This window comes from Poecilia reticulata, chromosome 10 (genome assembly GCF_904066995.2).
Source record: "Poecilia reticulata chromosome 10, P_reticulata-male-v2, whole genome shotgun sequence".
Taxonomy (NCBI): domain Eukaryota; kingdom Metazoa; phylum Chordata; class Actinopteri; order Cyprinodontiformes; family Poeciliidae; genus Poecilia; species Poecilia reticulata.
This window is the reverse complement of record NC_088839.1, coordinates 19,215,111-19,228,852: the sequence shown is the minus strand read 5'-3', so window position 1 is coordinate 19,228,852 and position 13,742 is coordinate 19,215,111. Positions and strand designations below refer to the sequence as shown.

At 44.4% G+C, this 13,742-nt stretch overlaps 1 protein-coding gene across 3 annotated transcripts in view; it reads right to left on the bottom strand.

The window, feature by feature from the left end:
- Positions 1 to 13,386, bottom strand: part of mid2 (midline 2) — a 157,264-nt gene extending 143,878 nt beyond the window's left edge. For 2 of the 3 annotated variants that reach the window (XM_008420369.3, XM_008420372.3), the window contains exon 1: positions 12,896 to 13,386. The gene's annotated coding sequence lies outside the window, so the exon portion shown is untranslated. The remainder of the gene's footprint in view (positions 1 to 12,895) is intronic. The other variant, XM_008420371.3, reaches the window with a different exon arrangement.
- Positions 13,387 to 13,742: the final 356 nt, after the last annotated feature.

Below are 13,742 nucleotides of genomic sequence, written 5' to 3'. Positions count from 1 at the left end.
GCTGGAGGCGGAGCTTGAGCCGCGGTGGGCGGCGACGCTGGAGGCGGAGCTTGAGCCGCGGTGGGCCGGTCGGAGCGCCGGCTGCTGCAGGCGCTGGAGACTGGGGTTCGGGCGGAGCAGAGGCCGTGGGCTCGGGCGGAGCAGAGGCCGGGGAACCGGCAGGACGGCCGGGCGGAGCAGAGGCCGGGGAACCGGCAGGACGGCCGGGCGGAGCAGAGGCCGGGGAACCGGCAGGACGGCCGGGCGGAGCAGAGGCCGGGGAACCGGCAGGACGGCCGGGCGGAGTCTCGGGCGGAGCGCCGGGGAGCTGCGCACCGGCAGCGGACTCGGGGAGCTCTGGCGGAGCGCCGGCTGCTGCGGGCGCTGGAGACTGGGGCTCGGGCGGGGCCGAGGCCGTGGAACCGGCAGGAAGGCCGGCTGGAGTCTCGGGAGGTGCACCGGGGAGCTGCGCACCGGCAGCGGACTCGGGGAGCTCGGGCGGAGCGCCGGCTGCTGCGGGAGCTGGGAGCTCGGGCGGAGCGCCGGCTGCTGCGGGAGCTGGGAGCTCGGGCGGAGCGCCGGCTGCTGCGGGAGCTGGGAGCTCGGGCGGAGCGCCGGCTGCTGCGGGAGCTGGGGACTCTGGAGGGACACTAGGGGACTCTGGAGGGACACTAGGGGACTCTGGAGGGACACTAGGGGACTCTGGAGGGACACTAGGGGACTCTGGAGGGACACTAGGGGACTCTGGAGGGACACTAGGGGACTCTGGAGGGACACTAGGGGACTCTGGAGGGACACTAGGGGACTCTGGAGGGACACTAGGGGACTCTGGAGGGACGGGGAGCTGCACGCCGGCAGCGGGTGCAGGAAGCTCGGGGAGCTGCACGCCGGCAGCGGGTGCAGGAAGCTCGGGGAGCTGCACGCCGGCAGCGGGTGCAGGAAGCTCGGGGAGCTGCACGCCGGCAGCGGGTGCAGGAAGCTCGGGGAGCTGCACGCCGGCAGCGGGTGCAGGAAGCTCGGGGAGCTGCACGCCGGCAGCGGGTGCAGGAAGCTCGGGGAGCTGCACGCCGGCAGCGGGTGCAGGAAGCTCGGGGAGCTGCACGCCGGCAGCGGGTGCAGGAAGCTCGGGGAGCTGCACGCCGGCAGCGGGTGCAGGAAGCTCGGGGAGCTGCACGCCGGCAGCGGGTGCAGGAAGCTCGGGGAGCTGCACGCCGGCAGCGGGTGCAGGAAGCTCGGGGAGCTGCACGCCGGCAGCGGGTGCAGGAAGCTCGGGGAGCTGCACGCCGGCAGCGGGCGCAGGAGACTCGGGGAGCTGCACGCCGGCAGCGGGCGCAGGAGACTCGGGGAGCTGCACGCCGGCAGCGGGCGCAGGAGACTCGGGGAGCTGCACGCCGGCAGCGGGCGCAGGAGACTCGGGGAGCTGCACGCCGGCAGCGGGCGCAGGAAGCTCGGGGAGCTGCACGCCGGCAGCGGGCGCAGGAGACTCGGGGAGCTGCACGCCGGCAGCGGGCGCAGGAGACTCGGGGAGCTGCACGCCGGCAGCGGGCGCGGGAAACACCGGAGGCCAGGCTGCGGCGGCTGGAGACGTGCAGGCTGTGGCAGTTGGAGGAGCTGGGTGGGCTGGCTTGGATCTTGCAGCCAGCACCGCCTTTGCTGTCTGCAGCTCCAATTCTACCTCCTTGAAAAAATCCTCCAAGCCCAACCGAGGAAGGAGCGAGGTCCACCTGTCCAGCTGGATCGCCATACGTGTGGCGGCGTTGAGGCGGCTGAACGGTGAATATGGTTTTGTTATTTCCTCGTCGTATCTCCTGATCTCCCTCCACAGGGAACGACGGTCTGCTGGGTCCATGATGTTGGCGCGTCTCTCACCGGTACTGGTCGGGTCCTTCTGTCAGGAGGGGTGGTAGGTTGCGGTGAGGAGATGACGCTGAGACCCAGGTTATGATGAAAAACGATGAATTTAATGACAATGAACTACAACAAGGAACAGCGGGGAAACAGCACGAGGAAAACTGGCAGCACGGAGACAGGTGACATCAATTGACATTCAATTGACAGTCAGTAGACAAACAATAGACAAGGACCCGACCAAGAACACAGACAACAGGGGAGACTAAATACACACGGGGCAATCACGGGAACGAGACACACCTGGGAGACAATCAACGGGGAAAGACGCAGCGACAGGACTAACAGGGAACAGGATCACACAGAAACTAGAAAATAAACACATAGAAACACGGATCCTGACAGTTTCATATCTCAGCCTAAATAAAAGGCAGAAAGACAAACTCCCAGCTCCATTCAAAGGGGACCATGGTGGTTTTCCTGTTCACCAACCAAACAAAGTTTCTAATGTTACATCACCTTCTAAACACAGCTGAAGAATGCAGCTGAGTGGCAGCGGTGGGGGCAGTGTGATTGGGGGCAGGACTGACTTTTTTCCCATGAGGCCGAGGTTGCATGGGTTATGAGAGTATTGCTTTTGTTGGGGTTTTCTAAGAGCTGGTTTCCTTTCTCGTGAGATGAGGAATTCAGTAATGAGATCTAAAAATGCCATGTTGCAACAGTAATTCTTTATTTGCTTTATGAGAAAGCCAGTGGTGGAGGAGGACAGCAGAACGCTGGAGTCTGTCCAGCGTTCTGCTGAACACAGAGGGCTGATTCAATATCACTTTTAGGGCTTGAACGTACAATGCTTGGTCCACATGCAAAGCTTTTCTCTAAAGAGTCAATTGTCCGACAATTTTCTGTAAGAAAAAAATAACTTTACACTTATGAGCGCTTATTCTTCATCAAGAAGTCAACCCTGTGAAGGCTGGGAGCACTTCTGCAATAAAAGTGATAAGCTGAGAAGTGCAGCTTTAGGTCGATGGAGGTTTTGTATCTGATTTGATCCCCAAGGTCAGAGCTAAATCCTTCGGCACTCTCACGTTTAACCTGGAAATGTGAAAAATATCTTCCGACTTCAGGGAAGTACGGTGTCGTGCCCTCAATTTTAGCAAAGTAAAACTTTATTTTGTTCAGGAAGTAATGTCAAGCCAAACCATTTCCAAGGTAAAAATCTAAATAAGGTAATATTTAAGATAACCCTCAGTATAAAATAGAGGTGCATCTTTTGACCAGATTAAAAAATGTCCCTGGTTCGTGACTTCATATCTTCAGGTAAACGTCTCCAATTAGAAAGTGGCAACGTGAAATTAGAAATCCATCAATCACAGATTTTTTTTAACCATTTTCCAGTTAATATGAAGCTCTGACCTGTTGATGTGCATTCTGATCTCTCTTTAGATACTGTAATTAAACTACATTGAAAATATTTAGTTCAATTCAATTAAAAAATAATTTACTGTAGAAAAGTTAAAAAGCCTTTCTTCAAAGTAATGGTGATAGAAGGATGGGTAAACAGAATGAATGTATACGTGGTTGGATGGACATTAAGCTGTCTATATAGCATCTTATATTAGCAACAAGAGCTCCCTTGGTTACCAAAATGTCAGATTCAATATGTATTCCCTTTGTTTGTTTCATGACAAATGAAACGGCAATGTTTTTGTAACATGTAAAACCCTTCCTGTTACTTTCTATAAGTTTTCTTCTCTCTTGCTCTGTCACAGCCTGAATCAACGGAAGAGATGAACTGATGTGTGATATTAGTGTCGTTGATTCTGTGTCCTTTTAGAGCTTGCACAGAACAAACCAATGGTTTGGAAAACACACGGTTTTCAAGTTTCAGATCATCAGTGCTGGTGAAGTCGAGGTTTTCATTAGGGTGTCAGGTACAGACAACCCAAAAGGGTAAAATACCCCAAAGAACAAAACATCCAAAATGCACTTAAAACAAAGCAGAAGCCAAACAAGAGAGTTAGCTCTTCCACTGCATAAATTCATTGTGTGAAGTTCTGAAATTACTGCTGGTGTATTAAAAAAAGAGTGATCTTCTAATTTAAATCAAGATGCATATGACAAATAGTTTATCTGCAACCTACCAATTAACATTCCTTCCAACACTGTGGAGGACACAGAGCAGATAATCTGGTTCCAAACTGGCAGAACTGAACGGGATACATAAACCCTGCAAGGGAGATGATTATAAACTACAAAGGAGAGATTTAGATCATGTTTGTCAGTAGGAGGGGGGTGTAGATGTGTCTCATAAATCTAAATGAGAAACCCACAGTAAGTTAAGAAGGCTGAGAGGAGGTGGAGCAGGAGTAGAAAGGCTAAGAGAAAAGAAAAAGAACCGAATGTGATTGTGCCTGTTTCTCTGCAGAAATCCGTACCTTTAGTGCGACAGCAGAGGTCAGCGAGACAGAAATGAGGAAGGATATTTCACAGTAAATTAGATAAAGATGCCAATCGTTGCACCTCGCACGACCTTTAATGTTTCTAAGTAACAAGTGGTGACAGCAGACACGAAGAGGACACTGTCTTCTTCAATTCTGCTCCGAACTGCCTCCACAGAGCAGCCTCAACTGGATGCTTTTCTTATGCCACTAACAAAGCAAAGTATCTGACACTAAATTAAATACTGCTATAAAGGTGCAGCAGATAGCTTTTATAAAAATATGTTTTTTACATATTTGTTACAAGACATTGAGACAGAATCTGTGAAAAACATCAAACTCCTCTGCCTCCTCCCTATGGTGATGCTTCAGCGATACAGGAATGATACCGTTGATGCACTCACTTTATGCACAGCTCCTTGCTAAATACTGTTTAGAATATAACCTTTGACAGCAGCTTTGGATACCTTTATATCAGCCAAGGCTACCCCAGTGTAACACATCATGCAAAGCTAACTACACCCCCTCGTCTGAACACAGGACACACTACCACCATCTGCTCCAGTTTAAAAGAATTACATTGCAACATTTTACAGCTTAACATTTACACAATCAACTGACTCTGCAGAATGACATTGATTTGTTGCATCAAAGATATGGTTGCAGCTCATCTTGATTTGTGTTTTGATTGTGGGCCCAAACAGTCACATTTCTGTCCCACTAAAACAGAACAATCTGTGGTTGTCAAACTGTGAAAACCTCCATGGGTATGAATACTTTTTTTACAAGGCGCTGCCCTGTCACAGCAAGACAAGAAGCTTAAATCAGCCTAAAGAGAAAAGAAAAGTAAGGCTTCTGGCAATATTGTGAGTTCATCTAGTGAAGAATCCAACAGATATTGTTTAGCAAGTTTTAATGGATTCCTGTTCTACACCACAGCCGTCATGAAAATGACACTAAGGCCATATTAATTTGACCGAGCAGGAGTCTGCTACAGATTGCCAGTTAACTTTGTTTTGTCTTAAGTAGCTCATTCGTCGCAACTTCATTGCTTTAATTTATAGAAAACTACTTTCCTCTGTTGCACTGTATTGGAAAGAAATGAATGGAAATGAGCACATGTAAACAAACCATCGCTGACTAAAACGAAGTTAAAACACAGAGAGAAACTGCAGCTGCCAATATGAGCACATAACTGAGTAAACAATAGAAAAAAATGATTCAATTATCTTTATGAAGCCACTCTAATGAAACTGTTAGAAGCTCATATATGAAAATTGATAAACTAATAAGGCAATAAACAATTCATGAAGAACCCATCAAAGTATGATTATTAAAATCAGGCTAAGTTTGTGCTCTGCCTTCTTTCTGCCTGTTGTCATTTCGGCTGTTTGTCATCATTATTCACACTAATTGAAAATATCTTCCAGCAGTTTCCTGAGGGTCAATCTCATACAAAGTAAGGTAAATTCATTCAACCAAACGTCGCAGTTGTACAATGACAGACACATTTATGCAGATCTTTATTTACTCCTGACAGTAAATGTCTACTACAAATTCATCTATAGGATCTGTACTCTGCATAGTAAACCTTATGTCCTTGTTTTTCCACTTCCGATTAAAAAGAGGGGGAGAATGGGTATGTGTGTGTTTGTGTGTGTTTGCGTGTGTGCGTGTGTGTGCGCGGGTGTGTGTGTGTGTTGGGGGGGTTGCGTGCGTGTGTGTGTGTGTATGTGACTGCGTGCACATGTGCATGAAGGGCATGAAGGACACAGTAGTTTCCCAAAGGAGGGATTTATCTGAAAACAGCCTCTCGTGAGTTGGCTTGATCTCAGCCCTCCGTTCTTCGGGGGTGGGCTGTGAATCCCTGTGTATTTTCAGAGTTGGGGATTTTGTAGGTTTTTCATACGGCTGCAAGTCCATCGATGCCTCTAGGCGCTAATTTGACTGACAGCTTGGTCCAGCTTTCAGCTCAAGAGATGGCCCACCAGCAAGGTCTCAATACCTGTCTGCCGAGGAGCCTTATCTGCCATAAGATGACAGAGGAGAAAGACGCTGCTCTCCCAACACTCTACCAGGGCAAAAACTGAACTGTCTTGCCTCTGTCCGCCTCTTGTTTGTCAGCCCAACACTGGGAGACCTCTGCTTCTTTAGGCTCAGCTGGACATGACAGCTTGGCACAGTGTCACAGTTATTCTCTAAGAGGCAGGAGGGGACGGCACTGTCATGAAGCACTCTGAAAGAACACATTTGGACATTCACTTCATTTCTTCTATTCTATTAAGCATGATTTATTTTTAAAAAAGGTTAAGACTTTTTAAAGGTAGTCCTTTAAACTTAGTCTTACTGGTCCCACATCCTCACATGTTCTCCTGTTTCTAAATCTAATAAATGCACTAATTAGATAAAACTGCAAAGAACTCTTGACCGCATCAGTAAAGCACTCCTACAAGCCATCTGTCCTGTTTTTCTTCTTCTCTCAGGGGCAAACTGTGAGCCTATTAAGATAAGATGCCCACTTATCGATAGGTGGGGACTTCCATCATTCATCCAAAAACAGCTTGAACAGGAGGACTCTCATAATTGAATATTAAACCCCTGATGAGTGCTGAGATTAAATAGTGTGATGTCGACTGGAGGCTTCGACGTGTTTCTGTCGCTGTGCTGGCAAAGAAGCGACTGACTGACCTCAGTCTCCCACCGTCCTACAGTAGCCCATTGTTTGGATATCAAAATCACCACTGGCACGAATTCATGCAGAAGAAACTCTCTGGAAATGACTTAATAAACCTGATATGATTCAGTTCCCAGTCAAACTAAACTAAATTATTAACTAAGAAAACATACAAACCCCATCTTACAGTAAATTTAACATACATAAGTGTAAGCAGACTTTCAGGTGGTTCGGCACACCAGTGAAAGGAAACTCAAAATTAGGTATTCCCAATAAGTCAATCAAATTTTATTTAGTGCATTTGCGCCAAACAACTGAAAAAATCTAAAAAGAAGAACAAAAACTCAACATTTATTTTTTATTTGGCTTGAAACCAAAATATGCCAACAGCATTCTTTGGCATTTGGTTTTGGCTACTGAATCCATTATTTTGATGTCAGCAAATGTTGAGAGAAACATGAGTATCTGAACATTAGGCAGCGGTTATTATTATCAACACAAAGCCTATTAACCTATAGCAGAAGAAGAGGTCACCATGAAATAATCAGATTAAAAGTAAAGTTGCATAATGTTGGATTTTTCATCATACCTAATATGCTAATGTTTTCCAACTCAATCTATCTCCCAGCGCTGACAATGATATATTCATAGATTTTTTTCCCCACTCCAACTCCATCAAAACCCCTCCCTACATTTGAATGAACATTGCACCCACTAATATAATGCCCCACTGGCAGAACCACATCAGAAACAAAGCAAGTTCAGGCTGCAGCTACAGCCTGCAAAGCAGATAACCTCAGATTTATGTGTAGGATGCATTCTGATGGAAATTTCTTTAATTTTCTATAGTGTAGTACATTAACTTTTAGGACTGAGACAAAAAAATTGATTCACAGGAGAATCATGATTGTTATTTACAGAATCAATATAAAATACTCCATTTTGTAACTATATGGGACAACCTGATGTCATTCCACAGCCGGTACTGGAATATACGCATGAATGGAAAGCACAAAAACAAACTACAAAAATGAAAGAGAGAGAGATTCAACCGCCCCTGTGTTCATTGAAGGCAAACATTTGGGCTCATTATGGTTTTTACAAAATGCCTGGGAAGACCGAGCTTCACATGAGCTTCACCGTGGTTTGCAAAATGAAGACTGTGTGCTTTGGGAACGCCGCAAATGTGCAGAGCCAAAGTACAGCTGATCCAAGGTAAAGCGGAGCCTCCTGTGCAGAGCTCTGTGTGGTGTGATGTGTGATTGGTCAGACGTTTTTTGGCCGAGTTTTATGCAAAAATGCATTTGGAAAGCAAAGTTGATCTTTTGCTTCAACTTTTGCTACCTCCACTCTGCGTTTTTGGATCCGCGGGAGGCATGGATACTTTTAAGAAGCATTATATCTGACGCAGTAAATAATTATGTACTTTGTATAACTCTTCACTAAACTACACTGAGATGGCTATAAACTTCTGGATAGAAATCTCCCCTGTCATCCACAGAGGAGACCGTTTTGTTAAAGTAAAACGGAGAACGCAGGGAGGGAGTAAATCCGTCTAAGAATGGATTAATGTTTAAAAGCTAATAAATGTGAAAAAGATACTTTTAATGTCTCTATTTGTCATTCTGCCCTGCAAGGCAGACAATAGTAGGTCATAAAGATCCTTTGTACACCTATAAAATGAAGCAGAAATCATTATGAACAATCTTTTTGAATAAAAAATTTGATTTTGACTTGAATCGTGGCCCCAAAACTCTGAATCAAATCAAACTGTGAGATAGTAAAAGATTCCCACTTCTATTAGATATATGGGAAATAATTTCTCAACATATCATTTCATCCATCCATCCATTTTCTTTACACCTTTGTCCCTTAATGGGGTCGGGAGGGTTGCTGGTGCCTGTCTCCAGTGAGACATTTTGGGCAAGAGGCGGGGTCACCCTGGACAGGTCTCCAGTCCATCGCAGTATCTATGTACATATTTAAAGAAAATAAAAAAAAAACATGTATTTTTATTTCCATTCTCATATTCTCATATGTTCTCAATTGAGAACAAAATGGAACCAAAGTCAAATCCCTTGTCTTTTGTGCTCAAACTTGAGGAATAAAGCCGGATAATATGAAAAAAAAAGATCTCTTCTCTTTCCCATTGAGAAGATTGGCTAAAAAAGTTGGAAAAATAAAGTCAGAAATGATGAGCTGAAAGCTAACACTGGATATTCTGGAAAAGGATAAATAGCTATAAGTTTTAAATATACTGTTTTTCCATTGTGGAGTTGTTCAACCTTAAATTAATAACATATTCAATTATATTTATTAATGTAACAAATATATATTAATGCAATAAATGGTGCATTTCATTTAATGCTTTCTACACATCTTTACCAGGGAGCATGGTGGACAATGTTTACGAAGCCAAGCAGGTTACACTACTTAACTATTCTCGGAAGTCACTGCAGCTGCAACAACGATTTCCAATCCCCCGTCCAACTCTCTGCCACGACTATAATCATCCCAGCACGTAGACACAGATATCCCGTCCTTCCAGCAGAAAAGGCACTGCTTCTGTCATCTTTATAATGTCTTAATTATCATCATCTGAGGCTGCAACTGCGGAGCGTGAGAGAGAAACGGGAAAAGCCTGGACAGAATGAGAAAGCAGGCAGCACCCTGTAGATGTTTGATGAATGAGGGTGTCAGCTGTATTCACCCAACTAGCAGCCTCGTCTCAGAGAGTGTCAGGCCCCATGCACTGAGACCTGTCTCATTAACTACTTTGATCAGGCAGTAACAAGGAAGACATAGAGAGTGGGCTCGTTCATCTTTATTATAAGACGGTGAAACAACAGTTCATTAAATGTGGTTTTATATTCCAGCACTGATCAGCGTGAAAGAGAGAAAACATGATATTCTGGGTTGGGACGCAGATCTGTTTGACTGTGTTTTACAGGATGAGCTTACACTAATCAATTATTTGTCCTCTAATTTTAAAACACAGAAAAGCAACACTTCCCGCCATCATCGCTCATACTTGTATTGTTCAGTATGAGCAATACTGAACAATACAGTATTGCTCATACTGTATTGTTGAGCAATACTGTATTGTCAATGGTTTGACCAGAAAACGTCAAACCATTTTCTGGTTTCTACTGTCACCAGCAGCATGCCCTCAACAACATACCAACAAACCAGAGCCAAACTGATGAAATATCCCTAAAGGTCACCCTGTCATATTCATGTTACTTTGAATAATTACTATAATGACCACTCTTCTCTGACTTATGTTTTTTTTCTGCATAAGTCAGAGAAAAATATGTGCATAATATATGTGCAGAATCCATTCTGAACTTGTTTCTATCTATATTGTCTAACAAAATGTAATTCTCTATGTCAGACTGACGCAGTGGGTGGATGAGATTCAGCTAAGGTGACTTTCTCAGGAGTAGATCTGGATATCTAGATCAAGATGTACCCAGATTTTAAAAATTAAGTGAAAAAATTTCTGAAATTTTCCATAATACCAATACCATCAGTGTTTTTTTTTTTAAACATGTCATGGATAGACTTCAAGTCACCACAGGTTTTTGTTTAAAGAACAGGATAGTGCAGCTCTGCCTCTCCCAACCTGTTGCTGCACACAAACTGACAGCTGGCTGAAAAAAAATACGCTACTACACTTTGCCCTTGTATTCATAAGATAAAGATTCTGCTGTTTGGAAATATTCCCAGTTGACTAAAAACAATGTGAAGTCATGGTGTGGAACTTAAAGAAACTCCAACATTTTACATTTTTGTTTAAAGTTATAGTGTAAATACCACTCAAAGTTATAATTCATAACTTTAACAATAAAAGGATCACTCTCTTGTAGAGATGTGCCGATCAGGTTTTTTCCTGCCGATATCGATACCGATCACCTATGAGGGCTGATCACCGATACCGATCACATAATTATTTATTTATTTTTTTATCATAAACACTACCATTTACATTATGTGGAAAAATGAACCATGTTTTCACCTTAATTTAGACAAAAACTTGTTTTTAATAACTTTTTCCAAGAAGAAAACTAAACAAAACAGGCATTGTGCAAATTGTACTGCTGTCGGTAATACTATCTTTAACAGACTGATAACATATGAAGGCTCTGAAGAGGCTAAATAATGCAAAGAGTCAAAATTAAACCTCTCAAAATTGCCAAAAATATTCAAGTATAAAACTTAACATTCAAAGGCAAATACAGGATCCATTACAATAAACAATCCAGAGTTACTGAATGAAAACTTCCTGATAGCATGGCGGCTAGCTGATTACTGCTAGGTCTGAGTGGCTGTTTCTGACTGAGCGGAGTAATTATGCAGAGCAGGGAGGAGATCGATTATTTTCTTAGAGATTATCTGTCTCATGTTAGGACAGCGAAAGTTTTAATACGTATGTAAAATGTATTTTTTTAGGTTAGATGCTGCAGCTTTAAGCAGAGGTTCAGTGTGAGAGTCACTACCAGGTGGAGCAGAAGCGGCGCTCCGTCTGTGAAATATTACTACCTGTAGCGCGTAGCAGCGGTTCAACAGCGAGAGCAGAACCAGCGTCTTACATCGCAGCTCGAAGACTTAAATAATTTTGCGGGTTATTTGTTTAGCTTTCTGACCGTCATGCTAATCTGGGTGAGTGTTTGTAGCTGTGCGCTGCTTTACCTATCTAATCCTCCATATGTCTTTTTTACTGCAGTGAGCCTCGATGTAGCCAAACTCTGTCAAGTCTGGCATTGTTTTTATGCCATATTAGATTTGTTGTGTTGATGCATTTTGACGTGCTTTAATTTTCCGCCGCAAGACGCAAACTTCCCCATTTACTCAGTGCGTTATAGTTCCACATTGCTTAGGATTTGTTGCTGCGTGTTTGCGCAGTGTGAAGGAAAGAGACCAGCTGCACAGGCAGGCTGCGAAATGAGATGCAGGTGATCAGTATCGGCAACAAGAGCCAATGATCGCCGATCACCGATCATGCATTTTTTCACGAAAATCGGCCGAATATGATCGGTGACCGATTGATCAGCACACCTCTACTCTCTTGTTTTCACTGATGTGCTGTCTTTACATATTTATATATATTTATTCAAAAATGTATAGGTACATTTCATTTACAGGTGTCAGAACCAGAAAATGTTTTTTGCCTCCCCATCAATTTCTTCTGTTAACTTTTTGTCACAACTAAACGTTACAAATCAACCTAATTTCCACAAATATAGCCACATTTAATTCAATGATTCCATTTATTAAGGGGAAAAGTTAGACAAACTAACTATGACATTGAGTTATACCAACGTTTCTGTCATAACATTATAAAAGTTTGTCCTTTTATTGATATGAAATATAAAGTGTTAGAGCAACCAGTGTTTTCTCAAACTGTCTGAAGTGCAGGGTGAGCAGCTCTGCCTCCTCCCAACCTGGTGCAGTGCACTGTCAGTCAGCAGGCTGAAAGATGGCTTCTACACCTTCCTCTTGCATTCAAGGCAGACTCCACAGTCTGACATATTTTCAATCATTGTGTGAATACTGAAGGAGGACTAACAAATTAACTTCTGTGCAAGTACCACAATGAGGTATTTTTACTCAAGCTTATTGTGTGAGACTCTCATACCAGCTCATCCCTACTGCTGTGCAATACTGATGAGTTCAGGACCAGTTAAATTTTTTTGGAAAGACTGATTAGTATTTAGTCAGTTTCTTTGGAAACATTTGGGGAAAAAATGACAACTACTGTGTTCCCAATAGACATTACAGTATCTACTGAGCTTATGCAAGAGTTCATCTGTCCTCCAGCACTCACTGTTTTGTTGCTCCATGCAGCATCAAAAGCATCCCACTGGCAGCGCACAAACAAAATTGATTATTTAGCCTGTTTGTGTCCTTATGTGCATCCCACCACAATAAAGCAGAGGAAAGAAGCGCATCCTACCTCCGCTTGCCGTGACAGCGCTGGATGTCGACTTGAAGAGGAGGAGGAAGGAGAAGAAGCTCGCCGTGGAGATCACAGTTTCTTACACTGAGAAGTTTTAACGAAGCAGCGACTTAGGGATCACCCACGTCGTAGCAGCGGGTGAGTAGACGCCGTGGAGAGTATTATTTTTATTATTATTATTATTATGACTACGCCCCAAAACAAAACTGGTCGTGGTTCCTCCGCGTCAGACCGTCAACGCTTCTCGGGGATGTTGTTGCTCTCCAACTCAGCTGTGCGCAACGGTGCGCTCACACTCTCTCCCGACGTGGTCCCCAAGCCAAACGCTCCCCGGAGGACACGTGACCAGCCCACAGGGGGACAGGAATAGCTCTCATTCCCCTCCAAGGCAGCAGCTGGGATCGGTTTCACCGCTGCTCCATGCCCGCGCAACAAACCCGCGCTGTGCGCACCCATACTCCTCCTTCTCCATCCGCCCTCTCACCCCCTGCGGCCTCACGGTGTCGCTGTCATTGGTATTTATTTCCACTTCAAAAATACAGTTTTTTTCTGTTCTCTACAAAGAAAGGATGCTGCTAAAATTAGTCAGGTGAGTGGCAGTTTAATAAGCATAATTTGGAAAAGTGGCATTATTTGAAAACCAGCAGTGTAACCAGCATTCTTAAAGTAGCCAGGGAATAGTAAGTGTTTGCTTGATGTTTGATATGCTTAGGCAAAATTATTTGAGCTATTTTTATGCTATGCTGTTCCAATTCAGCTTAATATTTGGCCATGGGATTCAAAATTTCCTCCTCCAAATGTGCCATTTTTTAAAATCTTGTTTTGGGTCTTTTTTTGGATCTGC